This window comes from Pinus tabuliformis, chromosome 3_1 (genome assembly GCF_031772625.1).
Source record: "Pinus tabuliformis cultivar Carrire ecotype Pingquan chromosome 3_1, CPIR1, whole genome shotgun sequence".
NCBI lineage: Eukaryota > Viridiplantae > Streptophyta > Pinopsida > Pinales > Pinaceae > Pinus > Pinus tabuliformis.
The window spans coordinates 429,170,894-429,192,754 of NC_142301.1; positions in this window are offsets into that span (position 1 = coordinate 429,170,894).

A 21,861-nucleotide genomic window follows, 5' to 3' on the forward strand; every position below is an offset into this window, starting at 1 on the left:
ATTTCCTCAGAACCTCAACAGGGACAATGGGAGTGAAATCAGTGGAAATTGGCTTCCTCTGATCAGACAAATAAACCCCTCCGGACCCTTGGAAGCATAGGATCAAAAAAGGGGGTCTTTCATTTCGAAAGTTTAATTAATTAATTAAAACAAATTAATTTAATTAATTTAATTTAATTAATTTAATTAATTTAACTTAAATTTAATTTAATTTAATTTAATTAAAAGAATTTATTTGATTAATAAAAATAAAAATTAGAAATTAATTAATTAATTAATTAGATAAATTAGATAAATTAATTAATTAATTAATTAATTAATTGATAATTGATTAATTAAAGGTTAAAAATAATTAATATTTTAATTTAAATTAATTAATTAATTAATTAAAAATAAAAAAGAATTAATCAATTAAAACTAAAATAATTAATAAATGAAGTACAAAATTAATAAAATAAATTAAACTTATTTGTTCATGATTAAAATAATTAAACCTGAACTAATAATGAATAATTAAATAATCAATTAAAAAAATTTATAAATATTTTATAAAATTATTATAAAAAGGAAAATAATAAATAATAAATATTATAATAATTAATAAAAATAAGAAATCATGTGTCGGCCTTTATAATATTATGGTTCTTGGTTTATTTATATCCAGGTCGCAAGGCTCACTTCTCTCAATAATCTTTCATTCATATTCTATATGATTTGTCCTGATGATGGACCCCCTTTGGGGTTTGAAACGTCGGCAGAATGAACTAGAAACTGTGGATAATCCGGATCATGACACTACAAAAAACTTCCACAGAAGCTTAAAATCTAATATAAGTTAAGCTACGCGAACAGATGTCTACAAAATGCAATTGAAATATTACTTAGCCAACTTTGAAAAATAATAAAAAAATATGATTTTGCATAAAAAAATGTTTTTTTATATGAAAAACTTATCTCTCTCCATGTATATCATGTTCATCTATTATATATATATATATATATATAGAGAGAGAGAGAGAGAGAGAGATTGATTTTAGACTAAGTTAAGCTAAAATTAGAAACTAATTAATTAATTAATTAGTTAATTAGTTAATTAATTAATTGATTAATTGATAATTGATTAATTAAAGGTTAAAAATAATTAATATTTTAATTTAAATTAATTAAATAAAAATAAAAAAGAATTAATCAATTAAAACTAAAATAATTAATAAATGAAGTACAAAATTAATAAAATAAATTAAACTTATTTGTTCATGATTAAAATAATTAAACCTGAACTAATAATGAATAATTAAATAGTCAATTAAAAAAATTTATAAATATTTAAAAAAAAAATTATAAAATTATTATAAAAAGGAAAATAATAAAAAAAATAAAATAGTAATTAATAAAAATAAGAAATCATGTGTCGGCCTTTATAAAATTATGGTTCTTGGTTTATTTATATCCAGGTCGCAAGGCTCACTTCTCTCAATATTCTTTCATTCATATTCTATCTGATTTGTCCTGATGATGGACCCCCTTTGGGGTTTGAAACGTCGGCAGAATGAACTAGAAACTGTGGATAATCCAGATCATGACACTACAAAAAACTTCCACAGAAGCTTAAAATCTAACATAACTTCCCTGTACGGAGGGGAAACATGGGAGGAGATCTGTCTTCTCGAAATCTTGAGGATAAAAATTGAGAGCAGAGCTGCGGACCTGCAATTTCTGAAACAATGTAGGAACAAGAAAATCATTCCTCCTTTTGCTAAGGTAAATCATAGACTATTTAATCATTATAATAATAAGTCATTTTTGAAATTAAGTTTGGCCCTAATTCGAAGTGAAATTAAAAGAACCAGGGCAGCGTTAGACAGGCTCAATCGCTTGGCCCTTTCCTCCCATCTAAAACTAACTATGAAAATTAGCTTTGATCTTTGGAAAATAATTGATGCGAACACTGCATTGAAGGCCTAGTCAGAGGGTAGAATCGCCAGGGAAAGACAGTCCAGGAAGCTGGCCAACTTAGAGGAAGGCGTGGGTTTATCTACTGTGGAAAGAGACAACGCATATTCAACAACAGAAACAAGAGACAATGCGGACAGCGCTGAGAATGTTAATGCTGCAAGCAGAAAAGAGTTGAACATGCCAATCTCATGCGTTGTTCCCAACGCGATGAGAATAGCAGCAGAACAGGTGATCCCTTGCGAGGTTCATCCGGACAGCGCTTCATCAGCAGAAGAAGAAACAAATTCGGACAACGCTGATACTAAAAGCAGATCTAAATTAGAATACGTTGAAATGAAGGTGCCATCAGAACGCAGGAACGCTGTTCGGGCTACCTACGCTGATCAACCAGTAACCTCCTACGTTGCTTCCTATAACAACTGCGTTGTGGATGATACCAACTGCACTGTGGAGCACGCAGGCAACAACAACAACATCGTGGATGATATCAGCTGCAATGTGGAGCATGCAGGCAGCAACAACATGAACATGGTCTCCTACATTGTCCCTTATGGTGATTCCAGTAGCAATGAGAAGAAGCGCATTGAAGGTTGCCCTAGCACTAATAACATTGCTATAACATCAGAATTCGTTAGTAAGGATGTTGAAATTAAGGATACCAAGAACATTAACGTGGATGCTAAAAGAATCATGGATGATTATAATATATATAAGAACGGAAGCAACTTAGAAGGTAAAGATCTTGATGCTGAAGCTAATACGAGCTATAGAATTATTAAGAATGATAATGCTACCAGTGATAATTCTGACAATGATAGGTTTGTTATTGGGAACCCCATTGTTCCAAATAAGCATGATAAGAGAGTCGTGAATCTCTCATCCATAATGCTCAACCCTAAAGAAATCAAAATCCCGAGCAAAGGATTAGGATTTGCGGTCTCACCTAAGAACATTCCTTTTGAGAGCATCATTTGCAACATTGAGAATGGGACTCAAGGTCTTTCATCAAACGACAGGGAGATATTAAGACAGGAATGTTCCCTAGCTATGTTGAAGTCTAAACGCCCAAAGAGTAACCTGAATAAAGAGGGGCGAGAGGCTCTTAGATCTCTCTGAAATAATGATAAGATAGTTGTTCTTAAAGCTGATAAAGGTGGAGCCACCGTTGTGTTAAATAAGGAAGATTACATTCATAAAATGAATGAGCATTTGATTTGTGGAAGTTATAGAAGAGTCAACTCCAACCCTATTCCCAAGGTGATAAAGTAGGTCAAGAAAGCCATCATGGAAACCAACCTGGAAGATAAAATAAAAAAGAAGTTGATTCCCTCCTGTGAGGTTATTCCTAGAATCTATGGATTACCAAAAATCCATAAGGGGTCCCCCTTAGACCAATTGTTAACACCATTGGTTCCCCTACCTATGAATTAGTTAAGTATGTAGCTAAGATCCTAAAACCTCTGGTTGGTAACACGGACTCTTTTATAAAAGACTCAAGCGATTTTGTAAAGGTTATTAGGAATAAAAGGGAAAATAAAGATGATATTCTAGTAAGCTTTGATGTCGTATCTTTGTTTACAAAGATTCCTCTTGATGAAGCTTTTCATGTTATAAAGATGGCCACCGATCCTGAAACAGCGAAGCTTGTAGAAATCTGTTTGCGGTCCACTTTTTTCAATTTTCAAGATCACTATTATGAACAAATTTCTAGAGTCGCCATGGGTTCCCCGCTCTCACCTATTGTCGCCAACCTATACATGGAGTATTTTGAAAGAAAAGCCCTTGAATCATTCCACTTGAAGCCAGCATGGTGGAAAAGATTTGTCGATGACACCAACCTGAATTGGACTCATGGTAAGGCAGATCTTGAGAAGTTCTTCAATCATCTTAACTCTATATCTTCTGAAATCAAATTTACTATGGAGCTTGAGGAGAATGGTAAGATCCCCTTTCTAGACGTTCTGATCAGTAGAAAAGAGGATGGTACTTTGGGACACCAGGTCTACAGGAAGAAAACTCATACTGATAGCTATCTTCATGCTGACTCTTACCATCATCCCTCCCAAAAATCTGGCGTCTTAAACACCCTAGCTGTGAGGGCTTTCAGGATTTCTGACCCTGATCACCTAAAGGATGAGATTGAACACTTAACCTCTGTCTTCAAAAACATTGGATACAAGGAGTGGAGTATCAAGAGAGCTATAAGAAGGGCTCAGGATAGGGCCCTCTCTGAGCGTCCCCCTGGAGACAAGAAAGAAAATCATGGGAAAGTTTACCTTCCATTCATCCAAGGGATTACAGATAATATTGCAAAATTTTTAAGGAAGAATAACATAGACACTCAATTTACAACATGTGGAACGATAAGGAAAATGATGAGGTCGGTTAAGGATAACATTGATCGTCAACAACTCAAGGGAGTGTACAAGATCGATTGCTCATGTGGCAAGAGTTATATTGGGGAAACAGGTCGGTCTCTGAAAATAAGACTTAAAGAGCATGCTGCTGACATAAAGAATGAAAGATCTCGTACATCAGCCCTTGCAGAGCACTCGTCCAAGACCAAACATCATGTGTGTTTGGAAGACGCCAAGGTAATTGCAAGAGAGGACAACTATCATAAAAGAAAAATCAGAGAGGCCATTGAAATTATGAAATTTCCTCAGAACCTCAACAGGGACAATGGGAGTGAAATCAGTGGAAATTGGCTTCCTCTAATCAGACAAATAAACCCCTCCGGACCCTTGGAAGCATAGGATCAAAAAAGAGGGTCTTTCATTTCGAAAGTTTAATTAATTAATTAAAACAAATTAATGTAATTAATTTAATTTAATTTATTTAATTTAATTTAATTTAATTAATTTAACTTAAATTTAATTTAATTAAAAAAATTTATTTGATTAATAAAAATAAAAATTAGAAATTAATTAATTAATAAATTAGATAAATTAATTAATTGATTAATTAATTGATAATTGATTAATTAAAGGTTAAAAATAATTAATATTTTAATTTAAATTAATTAATTAATTAATTAAAAATAAAAAAGAATTAATCAATTAAAACTAAAATAATTAATAAATGAAGTACAAAATTAATAAAATAAATTAAACTTATTTGTTCATGATTAAAATAATTAAACCTGAACTAATAATGAATAATTAAAAAATCAATTAAAAAAATTTATAAATATTTTATAAATTTTTTATAAAATTATTATAAAAAGGAAAATAATAAATAATAAATATTATAATAATTAATAAAAATAAGAAATCATGTGTCGGCCTTTATAATATTATGGTTCTTGGTTTATTTATATCCAGGTCGCAAGGCTCACTTCTCTCAATAATCTTTCATTCATATTCTATATGATTTGTCCTGATGATGGACCCTCTTTGGGGTTTGAAACGTCGGCAGAATGAACTAGAAACTGTGGATAATCCGGATCATGACACTACAAAAAACTTCCACAGAAGCTTAAAATCTAATATAAGTTAAGCTACACGAACACATGCATACATATTAAGATGTGCAAAAAATTGCGACAACAAGCATTTTATTTAATGGAAAATTGACAAATTGTACGACACTAAATTTTTTTGCAACAAATATCATTAGTACAAAAACATAATTCTCCACAAATTGTCTTTTTAATCTGAATCAAAATTAATAATGCCTATATGAATTTTGAGGGCTTCAATTTGATAAAAGAGAAAAAAAAATGAAATTTCATCGCCACGTTTTTCCCAAAAGTGTAATCCATCTTCACACATTCATCCTAAAGTTAATATTTTTAGTTATTCTTGTTAATAAGTTTCCAAAGCCATTACGATTTAAACCCATAACCCATGATTGTCCTAGTGTTTTGTAATAACAAGGGTAGAGACAAGATAACAAATTAAATGGAATTATGTTGAGGGTGCAATCCAAATACATTAAGCATGCATAGTGTGCTAACTCTCAAACTCTACCATAGGAGGAAAATTCCTAACCTCAAAAGGAGAGCCTATAGGAACAATAAGCAAGATACTCATAGTCACCTTGGTCGCCTTACCCCACACTTCAAGATAGGGTAAATGGAATCCTAATCAAGGGTGTTTTCCCTTCAGGTTACTAGATTTAATGTGTATGTAGTGGGAATATGAGAAAGATTAGAAACATAAACAAATTGGAAAAATAGAAATGAATTTTAGATAAACATGGAGTGGTGGATAAAAAGAAGACTAGTGCCTCCGATTGCTTGTGCAATGTGGTCACTTGAGTTAAATTAGAGTGTAGTTCCATGGAATATTTTAGGGGCTCATATTTTCAAGTGGGATCATTTTTCAAGCCTGGAGGGTTAGCTCAATTGGTCGAATTACCCTCGTTAAATCACCTTGCTATTTAGAGGCCATGGGGTCAATTCTCCTTGACACTCCCAGGGTTAGGATCTGTTAATGAGCCAGAAGGAAGTGATCCCCTCAAGTGGATTTTCACAGAACAATGTTTCTGTGGACGTCACGGTCACCGATCTTCGAATTCCATGAACCACATCTAAAAAAAAGTGGGCTACTTTTCCATGATTTTTCCAAAAAGAAACATCACTTTCCATTCTTTTCTAAAAATGATTCGCCCAAATTTATAGTATTTACCTTAGAAATTGCTAAAATTCCATAAATATTATAAAATCATTATAAATTTTAATTGTTTTACAAATTTAATATCACCAAAACCAAATATTTTATAATTTGCATATTAGGAGTATTAATATTTTCCAAGGTTTCTAAACTTTAAGATAATTTTTCATTCTTAAAATTTTCCCTAGGTTGTTCTCATAGAGTATTTGGTGGTAGCAAGGAATCACTTCACGTGCACAACTATGCACCTTAATTTGTTGCTTAATATACAAGTGTGATGATGAAGAGTGTCTATAAAATATATAATATTGAGTACAAATTGAAAAGGTGGCCCCTACTAAGTTCTATTTACAAATACACCTAATCTAGTAACATAAAATACATAAATTTGTATTTTGAAGGTTAATGATACAAAAATGAAATAAGAGGGATGAAATGATTACTCTAGTCCTTTCCAATGTAGCACATCTATTCCTTTGCAATGCTTGATTTTTCTTTATCATCCATACATGTACAAACAAATTCCCAATTGTAGCACATATAACCAAATATAAGAAATTACCTATTCATCACTCTATTACTTAGACAAAATAAAGACAAAGATACTCCAACTGTCAAGAATTAACATGAGCAAGACAAGACAAGAAAATGGTAGAAAATGACTTAATGCCATTCTTTTACATCTTGTATTGATCTCATGCTTTGAATTTATAATAAATCAACAACCATTCTAGATCTATATCTCATTAACAACTTATCATTGGATCATTACAACACCTCATCAAGGGTAAGGCCTACAACTCATGTATATGTATTCATGAACTATATGATTGTCTAGGGACTCTTAGGCTAACATTTTCCCCCTCAATCATAGGCCAAAATAATTTTACCAATAACTTTCATCATCTTCAATCCAAACTTATAACTAAACTTCAATGAAGGTATTCCTAAAAAACTACCAATATCTAGATGTCTAAAAGTGAATGACTATTATCTCTAAATAATACCAATGAATAATTGAAATGATTGTTGTTGAGGAGACTAGTTTCTATGTTGGAATTCTCAATTACGTATTGATTTACTTCATATCTTGAAGACTGGTATTTAATATGCCCCCTTGTTATGTGCAAAGTGAGAAGTTTTTCAATAGTTCATTCTTGAAAGGATCCAAGTTGGAGATGTTGCAACACCCATATGATAAAGTTGATCTTGCTTTTCTCTTAATTTTGTCAGAACTTCATCAATCAATTGATCTTTCATGTCTAGATCACTTTGAAGACCATTTTATCACTATAGTGTATAAACCATGTGATAAATGATGTTTTGCTTCTATTGTAATTCCCACTCAAGTGATTTAATTTTATTTTGAAATTCATGGTTGTACTCTTGCAAATCCTTGTTTCCCTCTGATATGTTTTGTAGATGCTTTCATCCTTTACCCATTTTTCTTGCACTTTTTTGTACTCACTCGCTTGATTATATCATCTTGTCAGACACATTTTCTCATTTTTATGTCACCTTAGGGTGTTACGTATTATTGATCATGCACCCTAAAGTGTGATTACAATGATTAACTCAATTGACCTCCTTATTCAATTCTAGGTATGTCATGATGATAAATTTCACACTTAACATTGAAAGGGTTTAAGACTTGACGCTTCAATTTTGATAGTGCAAAGATCAATTTGATTTGAATGCCTTGTTACCACTTATACAATGTGACAAATAGAAATCAAGTGAAAAAACTAATCACGGAATAGAGAATCACATAAAGACACTTGTACTTAGACCCCCTTATTCAATTTCAAGGTGGTCTAGGACAAGAAGTAGAGCAAATAAAATTTTATTAGAGGATATCTCTTGCGTGATCAAAATGATATTCAAAAGGAGAGCTTCAACATACTCTCTTCTATAATACTCTGGCAAGACTTTAACTAGTTTTCTGACTACTTTTTGCTAGCACATAATTGGATCGCAAGTATAACTCCCACATATGTGATGACCCAAAATTAAAAACCCTCCTTTTCAATCACATTGGTTTACAATCACCTCTTGGAAAAGTATTTTGCCACATACTTATTTTATAATCACCTTTTAAAAAAAAGTATTTCCTCCTTGCTAACATTTGATTTTTAATGCCTATGGGAGACAACTCAATTGATGATTATCTTGTTATGAAGTATTATGTAAACCATGAGATTCAAGGTTCAAATCCCCCTACTTTCACTGGATATTGTAGGTATCCATTTCTTCATTAACATTTTTTATACCCCTTTATAGTTTTCCATTAACTTTAAGCTCCATTTTTTATATTTGTGAATATAAAATCCCTTTACCCCCTATATATCCCCCAATAATTATGACATGTTTTCCTCAATATATATCCCCTGATATGAACCCATGTGGTATGATATTGCTCCCCCAGTGAAGCCCCCATGATTAAATAGTGCTGCCAAAAACCCTTTTGGTCTTAAGCCCCTTTCACACTAGCACGAATTCAATTTTCCACCATAGAACCACTACCTGTGACTATTGGCTGATCCTTTAAGCGCTACGCCACTCGACACCCTTTATGGTTTGAATTCCCTTTAATTTTTACTTCGCACCCTGTTATAGACATTTTTGTGCCTAACAAGCATGAAGCATGAAATGTCAATAATCTGAGGGATCCAAAGTCCCTAAACATGTTGTTCCTACCCCTAGAGGAACAAGGTCAGCAAACCACAGCACTGAAAATCAGTTCTCCACCTGAAAACACTCAAAAACAAGCTATTTCTGGATCATGTCAGCTGCTCCACTGAGCATCTGCGCTGAATGTCAACTGCTCCACTCTGTACCTGCGCTGAATGTCAAAAGCAATGAAGGCTACCTGCGCTGGGCGAGATTGGCCAAGTGGCACAGTCATTCTGCAAGGTGTCAAATGCCCAGGAAGCTTCCAAAATGACACTTGGATCAGGGAATTCGCCTTGTGATGAGTAAGAGGATCTAGATCTCCAAGTGGAAGCAAGAGACTCCAAGTGGACTCAAGAACTGAAGAATAAATAAAGTGGGAGAGGACACTAGTCAGCTTCATGTCAGTCTCAAGCTGACTCATCCTTTCTCCAAAACTTCTATATATAGAGCTCTCTCATGAGGTCTATAGAGGCTGGAATTTTGTGCAAGTAAGGAAGTGCTGTTGGTTTGAGTATAGAACTATTGGGTGATTTGCTTGAAGGAGGTGAAGAGGAGATTTCTTTCTGCTGGGAGGTGTTGCTGGATTGGGCCTATTATGGTTGTAACACTCTCAGAACTTTACTTCTTCCATTAATAAAGTATTTGAGGTTCTTCTATATGCATGTCTCTCAATGGTGAATTGATGCTTGTATATTTGATTTATTCTAATCCCTGAATCGATTATGGATGTATGCTTCTTGTAGTTTCCTTTTCTTGTGCTTTTACAGGATCTTTGTGTAGCTGGGCCGGTGAAAGAGCAAGGAGCTAGGAGCAAGCAGTAAAGAGGGAAGATTGGATCAACCATTAGCGGAAGATAACGGTTAGTGGATCCCCTTTCTCTTCTCTCTCTCATCTCATAAAGAAGTAATCTTGAATAGCTTTGCATTCAGTTGTTGCTGAGGTACTATCACCCTTAGAGTGGGATAGGGTCATTCCGTATTGGATACTTTTCCCAACAACAAATTGGCGACTCCACTGGGGATCGTATCTTGTTGGTTGTTTGTGTTTTTGCTATTCATTTCATAAACAAAGGGAGTACCGAATCGAACTGCATTTGGATCTCTCAAATGCAAAGTAGAGGGCAGCTACTCTAGCTCAGTTTCTGGGCAAGCTTATGATTTGAAGAGCTGATCCACAAGGACTCTAATAAGCTCTTAGTGATAGCTTTTCATCCTCCTTTTCATCCCTTAGTGTGTCCTTGACTGATAGCCTCTGATTTGAGCAAAAACTGTGAATTTTTGAGCAATCTGTGACCCGGAAACCAAGAGAAACGAAAGTTTCGTTCTTCAGTGCAGGCTGTGTGAAGGTTGTCTGCATTTCAGCGCAGTTCCCGAAGGGGCTACCTGCGCTGAAGGTCAAACTGCCTGTGTACCACCTGCGCTGGACCAGTTTTGCCTAGTGCTACTGGGGTTTCCTGCTGTTTCTTGCCCTGTTTTCACTCTTGTTTTGCTGCCTGTTACCAGTCAATGTGCCTATCTGAAACCAACTCTCCTTACCACTATTCCGCCTCGGTTGTATAAAGAAACTGTGTTTGTTCTTTGTGTATTTCTTGTACATTTACAGTTTCCCATAACAAAAGTGAACTAGTCTTGTTGTGGCCTCTTAGATCTAGACCTGTGATTAAGTGTCATTTTGATCTTAAGAGTTAGTTTGTTTGTTGTTCATAGCTGATTGAGCTTTCGATTTCGTCATATGGTTTGAATTTATATATTTCTAGTGTCGAAACAAGTAAATCTTAAGGTTTCTTTTGATTTTGGACAAACTTGTTTGCTTTCGCTTGAAATTGAATTCAAAGTTATACAACAACTTTCTTTTTGTATTGCACCAACATTAAGAAAGAGAAAAGAAATACTTGCATTGTGCATGTGCATTATGACAGTTTGCATGTTGATTTAGGGAAAATGCATTAGTGTGTGCTCTATGATCTGTGTGAAAATGTGTTATCTTTCTTTTCCCTCAGTAGTTAAGGTTTTCAAAGTTGAAAGATTGAAAAGCTTGCTTATCATCTTAGACTGCATTTAGGAGTGTTACTATACATCTCGTGGTGATCCATAAAGGCAAACTGCTAAACAAGATCAACCTTAAAAATAAATTGAATTTACATAACAACGCATTGAAACATAACGCAAACACATAGAGGTCTAAGCTAGAGACGTGTTCTGGCATCGTTAAACGTGATATCTTAGCGTTGAGTGGTTGGGTGATTCCTCCACGGTGAAGCGATAAGTATCAATACGGACTTGTGCTCCCACGTACCGTCGCGTATATATTGGGAGACCCCTATAGGATCAAAGCCTTTATCCATAGGAAACCGTGTCGGCCGCCCTACTGATCGCAATGCAGTGAACACAGCATTCACGAAGATCGACCACTCGTACGGTAAAACGTATTCTGTGGTTTTGCAAAAGGTTTGGCACACCCTCTGCCTAGAACTCCAGAGCAGTTTCTTTTGGCCTTTTTCAAACTCTATAGCTGAAAAAGTCCATCTGAGCATTTGTCACTTCGGGCTCGTTAAAATATCGAAGGAGACTAGAGTCATCTTTAGCTTTTTCTCGACTCTTAAAAAGTGAAAAAGCAAGTTGTGTCTAAGCGTCGTTATAAAATTTATTTTAAACGGAACATAATCACCTTCTATTCCCGCGTTGATCTGTAGGTTGAGAACATGGAACGCCCCAACCAAGGAATTCCACATGATGGAAATCCTAGTCCTTTCTCCTCTTGGGGAGAAGTTGGTGCGCCCCACATGGCCACATTGTCGCTTCCAGGACTGACAATTGGTCTGCCTATTTGGCTATTATCAACTAATGTGGTTCAGAACACCATGCTTCCTGAACAGTCGAGTCAACAGTTAGATGAGTCTAGAGCTGCCCACCGGCCTTCTACTTCCTATAACTCTTCCTCCAATCCTTCATCTTCGAAAGGTGGGGCTGGCAAAAGTCAAGCTCCCATGGAGAAGAAGGAAAAGAAGAAGAAAGAGAAGAAGAAGAAGGAGCCTAAGGCGACTGGGGGCAAGCAAAAGACATCTAACAAAAATCCACACACAGCACAGACCGGGCCTAAATCGCCATGTGTCATATGTAGAGGAGACCACTTCCATAGAGATTGTCCCTGTATTCCCCGGATACTAAGGGACTGGTCCCCTCGGTTGCACAATTCGGGAGCATCAACCTCTGATAGCCAGGTTGAGTGCTTACCGTCAACCAGCGAAAGTGAAGGTTCAAGACAAAAGGGGGGAGCAAGATCCCCCTGTAGACTGTGTGAAGGCAATCACGCCATCCACCGTTGTCCCTTCTTAGACGAAGCGAAGAGAGTTTTGGAAGATCGTCCGGTTTCACCGTTGAGACTTCCTCCTGGATACAAAAAACTCGTGCCAAGTCCTTCGTTGGTTGAAAACATAGCTGGCCCGCTCAAGTGGTCAGCTGAAGCGTCAGTCATTGAAAATGAACCTACTGAATCCAGACCAGACGAAAGTCTAAAGGTCGATACGGCAGTTGACCCGGTTCTTCCTTCAGAGGTTTCATCCTCAAATGACACCGTCACTGAAGATTCATCTTCAAATGACACCCTCACTGAAGAGAATAAGGATGACACCATCCAGATTCTTTTCATCAACACAGATTCTGATGAGCATCAGGGCAATGCACCCATTCCTTTATCGCAGGAAGGAACATCGTCAGGATCGTATCCGGCCGTGTATTCGGTCCCACCACCAAGAAACCTGGTTGTGTCCTTTGATTGGAACCAACTAGGCAGACCCCGGTTGCCAGCCAGTATACCATTCAGAATCATAGTCCAAATTTATAGAATGGTGATGGCTGGAACTATCATTGATGAAGGGGAATCTGTGAGTATCCTTTCCTCTGTTGCTTGGAAATCACTAGGTTCCCCGGTGCTTTTGCCTGAGATAAGAAATCTCTCGGGCTTTGATAAAGGAACCAGTCGACCATTAGGGATCCTTCCCAATGTGCCTGTTACATTGAAAGGGAAGACCGTTCAAATGAACGTGATGGTCGTTCAAGGACCCTTGGATTATAACCTACTCCTTGGATGAGACTATATATATTGCATGGGAGCTATAGTCTCCTCACTCTTTAGAGTAATGTGTTTTCCACACGAAGGAAGAGTGGTCAAGCTCGTAGACCAACTTTCATTTCCAGGATCACGCATCGCAAATAGTCAAATACCAACCCTCAATGGTCTATTCACTCAATAAATGTCTCCACCCCCAGTCCTCCTTCCCGATGAGTGCGAGTGATTCAGAAAGATGCGACTGGAACCCATGGGGCATGCATCCTGGTCTGCTTCGGGCAGAGGAAACCCCGGGTATAAGGTAGAATTTCCGCGAAAGAATATGACTAGTCCGTACCCCGTCCGTGTGTGGAAGAGGGGTTGTTCTGGGATAGGATTCTTTTGATAAGGTTACTTGTTTGACAAAGGTCATTCACCATTGTCTACTTCGGTAGACAGTGCCGAGGAAATGTTTTCGTTTGATGGTGTTAACAAAACAATCTTTGGGTAACCAGGAAGAGGCAAGCCTCACCCTTTAAAACAAATGTTTTATCGGATAAGTAGGGGCAGCCTTGAAATTGTACTTTATGCCTGGGGGCATGCAAACCTTTTGGAGTGCAAGCTAGGGGCGGTTATTTATCTGTTTTTGGGATTAGCCGTTTCCGAACTTGCATAAAAAAAGGATGAGAGGGAGCAAAGCTTAGTGAAGATGAAGCTCTATAAAAAATAGAGATCTCACAGGAGACATTTCTTATCTTATGACTGGCATATCGAGCAGTTTTAGCATAAAGTTCATGCTCGTTAAAAAATAAACGCAAGATTCGAGCAGTTTTACCACGGAATTTATGCTCGTTAAAAAATAGAAAAGCGTGAGCAAGAGTTTCCTCCAGAGTTTAAGCTCATTAAAAAATGAACCTATTTCGGTAAATAACCATTGTGATCGTAAATTTATTAGCCATAAAAAGCCTTGGTCGTGTTTGCACTTGCCACCTCCATTCCATTTGGCCGATCGTTCACCCCCATATGATTGTTTACCCATTTTTGAGGAACAGCTGCGAAGAGTGATTTCACTTAGCCATCCTTGTGACACTGCCGTGATTGAAAATTTCCAACCTGTACCTGGAATCTGCTGCTATCCCTGTTTATCACTCGTTCCTCAAAAGACGAGTCTTCTTTGAGCTCTTTTCAATTGACTCGTAAAATATGAAAAGTTTGCCGAGTTTTGGCCTTCCAGCTCGTTAAAAGGACCGGAAGAGCTATCCCTCCTCTAGATTTTAATCTTTTTGGACCTGAGGGATTATTGCACAAAAAGGTCGAGTGCTTGTTTTATTCGGCTCGTTAAAGTTATCGAAAACTCATCCCTTCTGTATTGTTTTATACTTTTTCGGACTTAAGGGATTAGATGACGAAAAAGGAATTTTGGAGTTAACTTTCTGTACCTTTTCAGACTCTCTAAAAAATGAAAAGGACCGAGTTGTCTTTGTCGCTAGACTCGTTAAAATGATTAAATAGCGACAAACTTGTCTTTAGACGAGAACGAGTTTCCCTATCGCTAGGCTCGTTAAAACATAGCGATGGGCTTGCCCGAAGGGCAGGTTATAGAACAAGCATATGTTATCCTCCTCAAGCTTGACAAAATTAAAGAGGTACTGGTCAGAAATGACTGGGGAAAAATTGGGAGAACCTCAAAGCTTTAATGGTAGCAAGTCGCTCTTGAACATGACACTTTGTCCTCCGTATCACATCGGGTTGGGTTGTTTCATTCACCGGTCTCATCACCATGGTCTTCGCCAAACCATCCGTATTTGGGGTAATGCTACCAATCCATCACATCAGTGTCGTTATATGTTCAAGAGATGTTGTTCAGAAAGAGTCAACCGTGTCCCATCCACTGCCATACATTATCCTTCATCCACCCATGATCGCCACCCTGAATCATATCTCACAGATTGTTTTCACCTCCACTAAAATCATTAGCTCCGTTCCGTGTCACTGATGTGGGATTCATTAAGGCCCTCCTTTGACAGATCGCTTCTTGTCGACTTCAGCTCATTATCCAAGAAATTGATCTAGGAACACCCCCCCCAGTACTTTGAAGCTTGCATGCCTCAATGGCAAGTTTCTCACTTCCGGCGACAGGTATACATCAATGACCTTCGACCAGAAGATTTTGCGTGGTGTTCGACGCCAAGTCCTATATTCACACCACGTGAATTGTACTGTAGTACCTTGAGGGTCATTATCATTATCGGTGATTCCTCTCGCACTTGTTAACGGTTTACATCATTGACCGGTAATCAAGCGATGTCTTTCCATGTTCGACTTCAGCGCAATTCTCACATGGATCGACTTGTACTTAGAGTGAATATCGAACGAGTTTGAAGACCCCGGATCTAGTTTCATCCATCCGGGCTGCGATATATATTCAGGAAATATAAAGACATTTGATATGTACATTATTGCAGCAGATGATCATCCTACTCAAAGGATGATAACTTCAGCAGAGAATTATCAGTCTACCATCAGACGGTCGTCTGTTATATGTACCAAAATGAATTTATAAAGCTGAGCATGGGAATGCCCGCCTCAGCTAGATCATGAAAGCAGAATGAAAAATAATGTATTGTATTGTATTTTATTACAGGGCACCTCTCAACGATTGAATGAACTTCGGATCCTCCTGATAAAGCATTTCACCCGATAAACGACCTCATACTTTAGGGGGCAACTGTTATAGACATTTTTGTGCCTAACAAGCATGAAGCATGAAATGTCAATAATCTGAGGGATCCAAAGTCCCTAAACATGTTGTTCCTACCCCTAGAGGAACAAGGTCAGCAAACCACAGCACTGAAAATCAGTTCTCCACCTGAAAACACTCAAAAACAAGCTATTTCTGGATCATGTCAGCTGCTCCACTGAGCATCTGCGCTGAATGTCAACTGCTCCACTCTGTACCTGCGCTGAATGTCAAAAGCAATGAAGGCTACCTGCGCTGGGCGAGATTGGCCAAGTGGCACAGTCATTCTGCAAGGTGTCAAATGCCCATGAAGCTTCCAAAATGACACTTGGATCAGGGAATTCGCCTTGTGATGAGTAAGAGGATCTAGATCTCCAAGTGGAAGCAAGAGACTCCAAGTGGACTCAAGAACTGAAGAATAAATGAAGTGGGAGAGGACACTAGTCAGCTTCATGTCAGTCTCAAGCTGACTCATCCTTTCTCCAAAACTTCTATATATAGAGCTCTCTCATGAGGTCTATAGAGGCTGGAATTTTGTGCAAGTAAGTGTTGTTGGTTTGAGTATAGAACTATTGGGTGATTTGCTTGAAGGAGGTGAAGAGGAGATTTCTTTCTGCTGGGAGGTGTTGCTGGATTGGGCCTATTATGGTTGTAACACTCTCAGAACTTTACTTCTTCCATTAATAAAGTATTTGAGGTTCTTCTATATGCATGTGTCTCAATGGTGAATTGATGCTTGTATATTTGATTTATTCTAATCCCTGAATCGATTATGGATGTATGCTTCTTGTAGTTTCCTTTTCTTGTGCTTTTACAGGATCTTTGTGTAGCTGGGCTGGTGAAAGAGCAAGGAGCTAGGAGCAAGCAGTAAAGAGGGAAGATTGGATCAACCATTAGCGGAAGATAACGGTTAGTGGATCCCCTTTCTCTTCTCTCTCTCATCTCATAAAGAAGTAATCTTGAATAGCTTTGCATTCAGTTGTTGCTGAGGTACTATCACCCTTAGAGTGGGATAGGGTCATTCCGCATTGGATACTTTTCCCAACAACACACCCTTGGTCTCCTTTCTACGGAAAATGACCTATGCCTGGTGCGAATCTCGATTATTTTAAAAAAGTGCCTCTTTATAAATTGCCTAGCTTGTCCTTACAGGCTTAGTTGTCATGCAGGGTCCTCCCAACAACTTCTTGATTGGTTTTTGCTCTGCCACAACACCACGTGAGCCCATTTCCTACTGCCCAACTCATCTTCTCTGCATACCATTAAACACCATCATGTTCCATACCTTAGGGATGAGTTGTCCATTTGTTATCCTCCAGGATGCACCTCTGGCCTAGCCCTCAGCGGGTTGAGAAGTCGGAGGGGGGACCTCCCGCTCACTTTCATTGGTTTGTGCTATGCGATCATTGTTATAGACATTTTTGGGCACTGCAACCCCAATCATAAATGTCCATAAACTAAGGGCTCCTAAGTCCCTAAAGGTGTTGTTCCAACCCCTAAAAGAACAAGGTCAACTGATTACAGCATCTCCCAGAAGTTCTCCATGAAAAACTACTCAGAACTGGTCAAAACTGGACCATTTCACCTGCTCCATAGTCAAAGTGCATTGCATCCCACCTGAATACACACAGTAGGTGCGATGCATGTTGAAAAACCCTTCTATGGGGTGCAATGGGCGAGAGTGGACAAACGGCAGGGTCAATCCGCAAGGTGGAGGAGCATGAAATCTTCCAGAAACTTCTCCTGTGACACTTACCTCTCTGCATTCGACCAGGGATGAGTAAGAGATCATCAATCTCCAAGTGGAATCAAGAACTATCAGAGAGAAGACACTAATAAAATCTCAAAAGCTGACTCATTCCCCTCGCAAGCATCTATATATGGATCCCTCATCCCAGAGATCCAGACGCTGGAATTTTGTATCTTGTAAGGAAGTGATGTTGGTTTCTCGGTGCAATATCATAGTGTTGGGTGATCTAAGCTTTTCTTGAGGTGAATAAGGGCTTTCTTACTGAGAGGATGATGTTGGGTCAGAATAATTAGTTGTAATCCTCTTTGCTCTTTCTTGATTATCAATAAAGCTATTCAAGTTTTCCTCCACATTCTTGTATGATTGATGATTTATGCATTTGTGTGGTGAATATACATCTGGTCCTATATTGTTTATGATAATAGATCTATGTTCTTGGATAGTGTTATGTTGCTTTGATTCTACAGGTACTCTTTGAATATGGGTAGACAAGGAAGCGAGTGGCAAAGACCTATCAGAAGAGAGAGGAAACGAGCAAGGAACCAAGTGCAAGACAGAGGTTGGTCTCCTTATTCTTCTCTCATCTATTTCTCATAAAGGAAAACGAAAGTAGTTTTTAGTTTGTTTGTTTCTAAGGTAGCTACCAGCCTTATTGGGACTAGCAACTCTGCATAGACACTAGTTTTCTCGATAAAAAAATGGCGATTCCACTGGGTGGCGAATAGATTGTTTGTTCATCTACATTTGTTTACTTTATAAACTTACAGACAGAGCCTGAATTCAAGCCAGCTAGCCTTCGAACTGCATTTTCTATGCAAGTGCAAAGTAGATCAATGCTGCTTCAGTCTATCTCCGGGTTTTGTTTATGAATTAAACGATTGATTTACAAGCTCTCTAATTGCCCTCGTGGTGGCTCTAGTAACCTCTTTAGATCTACCCCTGTGATTGATTTACTGATTACCACTTACTCGGCCTAAATCCCTGAACTGAACTGCAAACTGTGACCCGGAACCCAGTCAAAGTCTCGTCCCTGGTCCAGCACACTGTCTGTTCTGTGAACTTCAAATGCATCGCACTTCCCGAGTGTAGTAGGTGCGTTGCATTTCAGTTTCACTGTGTTACAAGTGCGCTGATCAGATTCACTCTTTTCAGCTCTATTCAGGACTTTTACTGCCTGTAGTCAGTACACCTCTGTTTGAAACCCCTTTCCTTGCTATTATTCTGCCTCCATTGTGCAAAGAAATGTAAATGTTTTTATGTATTTTTGAGTCATTTTCAGTTCTCCTTTACAAAGTAGTGTAATTGTATTGTCGTTTCTTGATTTGAAAGTGTCGCAAGTGTCGTTTTCAGTCATAGAAAAGAATCTGATTGTTCTTGATAGTCAATTACACTGTTACTCTTGTATTTGATTTGAATTAGTAGTTTTTCAAGTGTCGAAAGCAAGTTTTCAATTCAAAATAACAAAGTATCGTCATTGTCCTCATTTTGTTTTGAAAATAAGCTTGTTAGTAATTGTCGCTTTGAAAAATAATTCAGATTTTCACTTAGCTTTCTTTTTATCATTCACACATTAAGGCGGCTGAAAACAAATACATGCATGTGCATTTGCATTTAGACTGTTTTTTGGTTTGATTTAGGACAGTGCATATAGTGTGTGCTCTCTGCTCTTTGTTGAAAGAATGCCATCTCTCTTTCCTTAGTAGCTAGGATTTTCATTCCAAAAAGAAGATTAAACGACTCTTTATCTTAGATTGCATTTTAGGAATTGTACATCTACATCATGCGGTGAACCTGAAAGGGAAATTTCTTAAGCAAGATCAACCATAAAATAAATTTAATGAATCTAAAAACGCTTTGGAACCTAACGCACAACATCTAGAAGTCTAGGCTATAGACGTATTCCGGCGTCGTAAAGCCTGGTAACTGTTGTTTTCACTGTTGGTTGGGTGATTCCTCGACTTTGAGATGATAAGTGATAGTACGGACTTGTGCTCCCACGTGCCGTCGAGTATATTTTGGAAGACCACAATAGGCTTTATCCTTTATCCATAGGAAGTTGTGTTTTCCACCCTATCAATCGCAATGCACTGAACACAACATTCGGGAAGACTGACTGCCGTACTGTAAAAAGTATTCTGCAATTTTGTGATTGGTTTGGTAATCCCTCTGTCTAGATTTCCAGAGCAGTCCCTTTCTTTCCTTTTCAGACTCCTTAATGGAAAAGGCCCATCTGAGCACTTGTCACTTCAGACTCATTAAAAATCGAAGGCGACTAGAGTCATCTTTTGTTTTTTCTCGACTCTTAAAAATTGAAAAAACAAGTTGTGTCAAAGCGTCTAAAATTTATTTTAAACGGAATAATCATCACCTTTCCTACGTTGATATTAAGTTGAGAAAAATGGAGTCCACCAACTAAGGAGTTCCCCTTGGAAGAAATCCTAGTCCCTTCTCCTTTTGGGGAGATGTTGGTGCACCCCATATGGCCACATTGTCCCTTCCAGGATTGACAATCGTCTTGCCCATATGGCTCTTCTCAACTTCTGTCGTTCAGAACACCGTGATTCCTGAACAATCAAGTCAGCAACTAAACGATATTAGAGTTACCCCCCAACCCTCTACTTCGTCCAATTCTTCCTCTCCTCCTTCCTCTTTGCTTGATGAAGTTGGTAAAGCCCAAAATCAAGTAACTGAGAAGAAGAAGGAGAAGAAGAAGAAAGAGAAGAAGAAGAAGGAGCCAAAGGCGAAAAGGGGCAACCAAGCATCGTCTAGCGAAAATCCACACACTGCACCGACCAGGCCTAAATCACCATGTGTCATTTGCAAAGGAGACCACTATCATCGAGATTGTCCTTGCATCCCTCAGATCTTAAGGGACTGGTCTCCTCATTTGCACAATCCAGTGTCATCAACCTCTGACGATCATGTTGAGCATACACCGTCAACTAGTGAAAGTGAAGCCCCTGGACAAAAAGGAAAATATAAATTTCCTTGTAAATTGTGTGAAGGCGATCATGCCATCCACCATTGTCCCTTCTTAGACGAAGCTAAAAGAGTTTTGGACGACCGTCCGGTTTCACCGTTACGGCTTCCTCCTGGATACAAGAAACTCTTGCCGAGTCCGTCACTAGTTGAAAATCCGACTGACACGCCCTTGTGGTCGGCCGAAGCATCTATCATTGAAGATAAACCATCTGAATCCATACCAGATGAAAGTCAAAAGGTCGAGGCGGCAGTTGACTCGGTCTTGCCTTCAGAAGGTCCATCTTCAGATGATACAGTCACCGAAGAGAACAAGAACGACATTGTTCAAGTTCTCTTCGTAAGCAAAGACTCCGATGAACATGGGGGCAGTCTACCCGTTCCTTTACCGCAGGAAGGAAGTTCGTTAGAGTCGTATCCGGCCGTCTATTCGGTCCCACCTCCAAGCAACCTGGTTGTTTCCTTTGACTGGAATCTACTAGGCAGACCCCGTTTACCGGCTAGTGTACCATTTCGAATCATTGCTCAAATATATAGAATGGTCATGGCCGGTACCATCATAGATGAAGAGGCTTCTGTGAGTATCATTTCCTCAACTACTTGTAAAGCGCTTGGTTCGCCATCGCTTTTGCCTGAAATGAGAAATCTAATAGGCTTTGACAAAGGAACCAGGCGACCATTAGGGATCCTTCCCGATGTGCCGATAACATTGAGAAGGAAAACCGTTCACATGAACGTAATGGTAGTCCAAGGACCCCTAGATTATAATCTACTCCTTGGATGAAACTATATTTATTGCATGGGAGTCATCGTCTCCTCGCTCTTTAAAGTAATGTGTTTTCCGCACAAAGGAAGAGTGGTCAAGCTCGTAGACCAGCTTTCATTTCCCGGTTCACACATAGCAAATAGTCATATAGTAACCCTGAATGGTCTTTTCACACAAGGAATGTCTCATCAATCCCCAGTCCGTCCTCCTGATGAGCGCGAGTGATTCGGAGGATATGACTGAAACCCAGGGGGCATGCACCCTGGCCTGTTTCGACAGGAAAACTTTGGGTATAGGGTAGGTTTTCGTAGAGGATATATGACTAGTTGACACA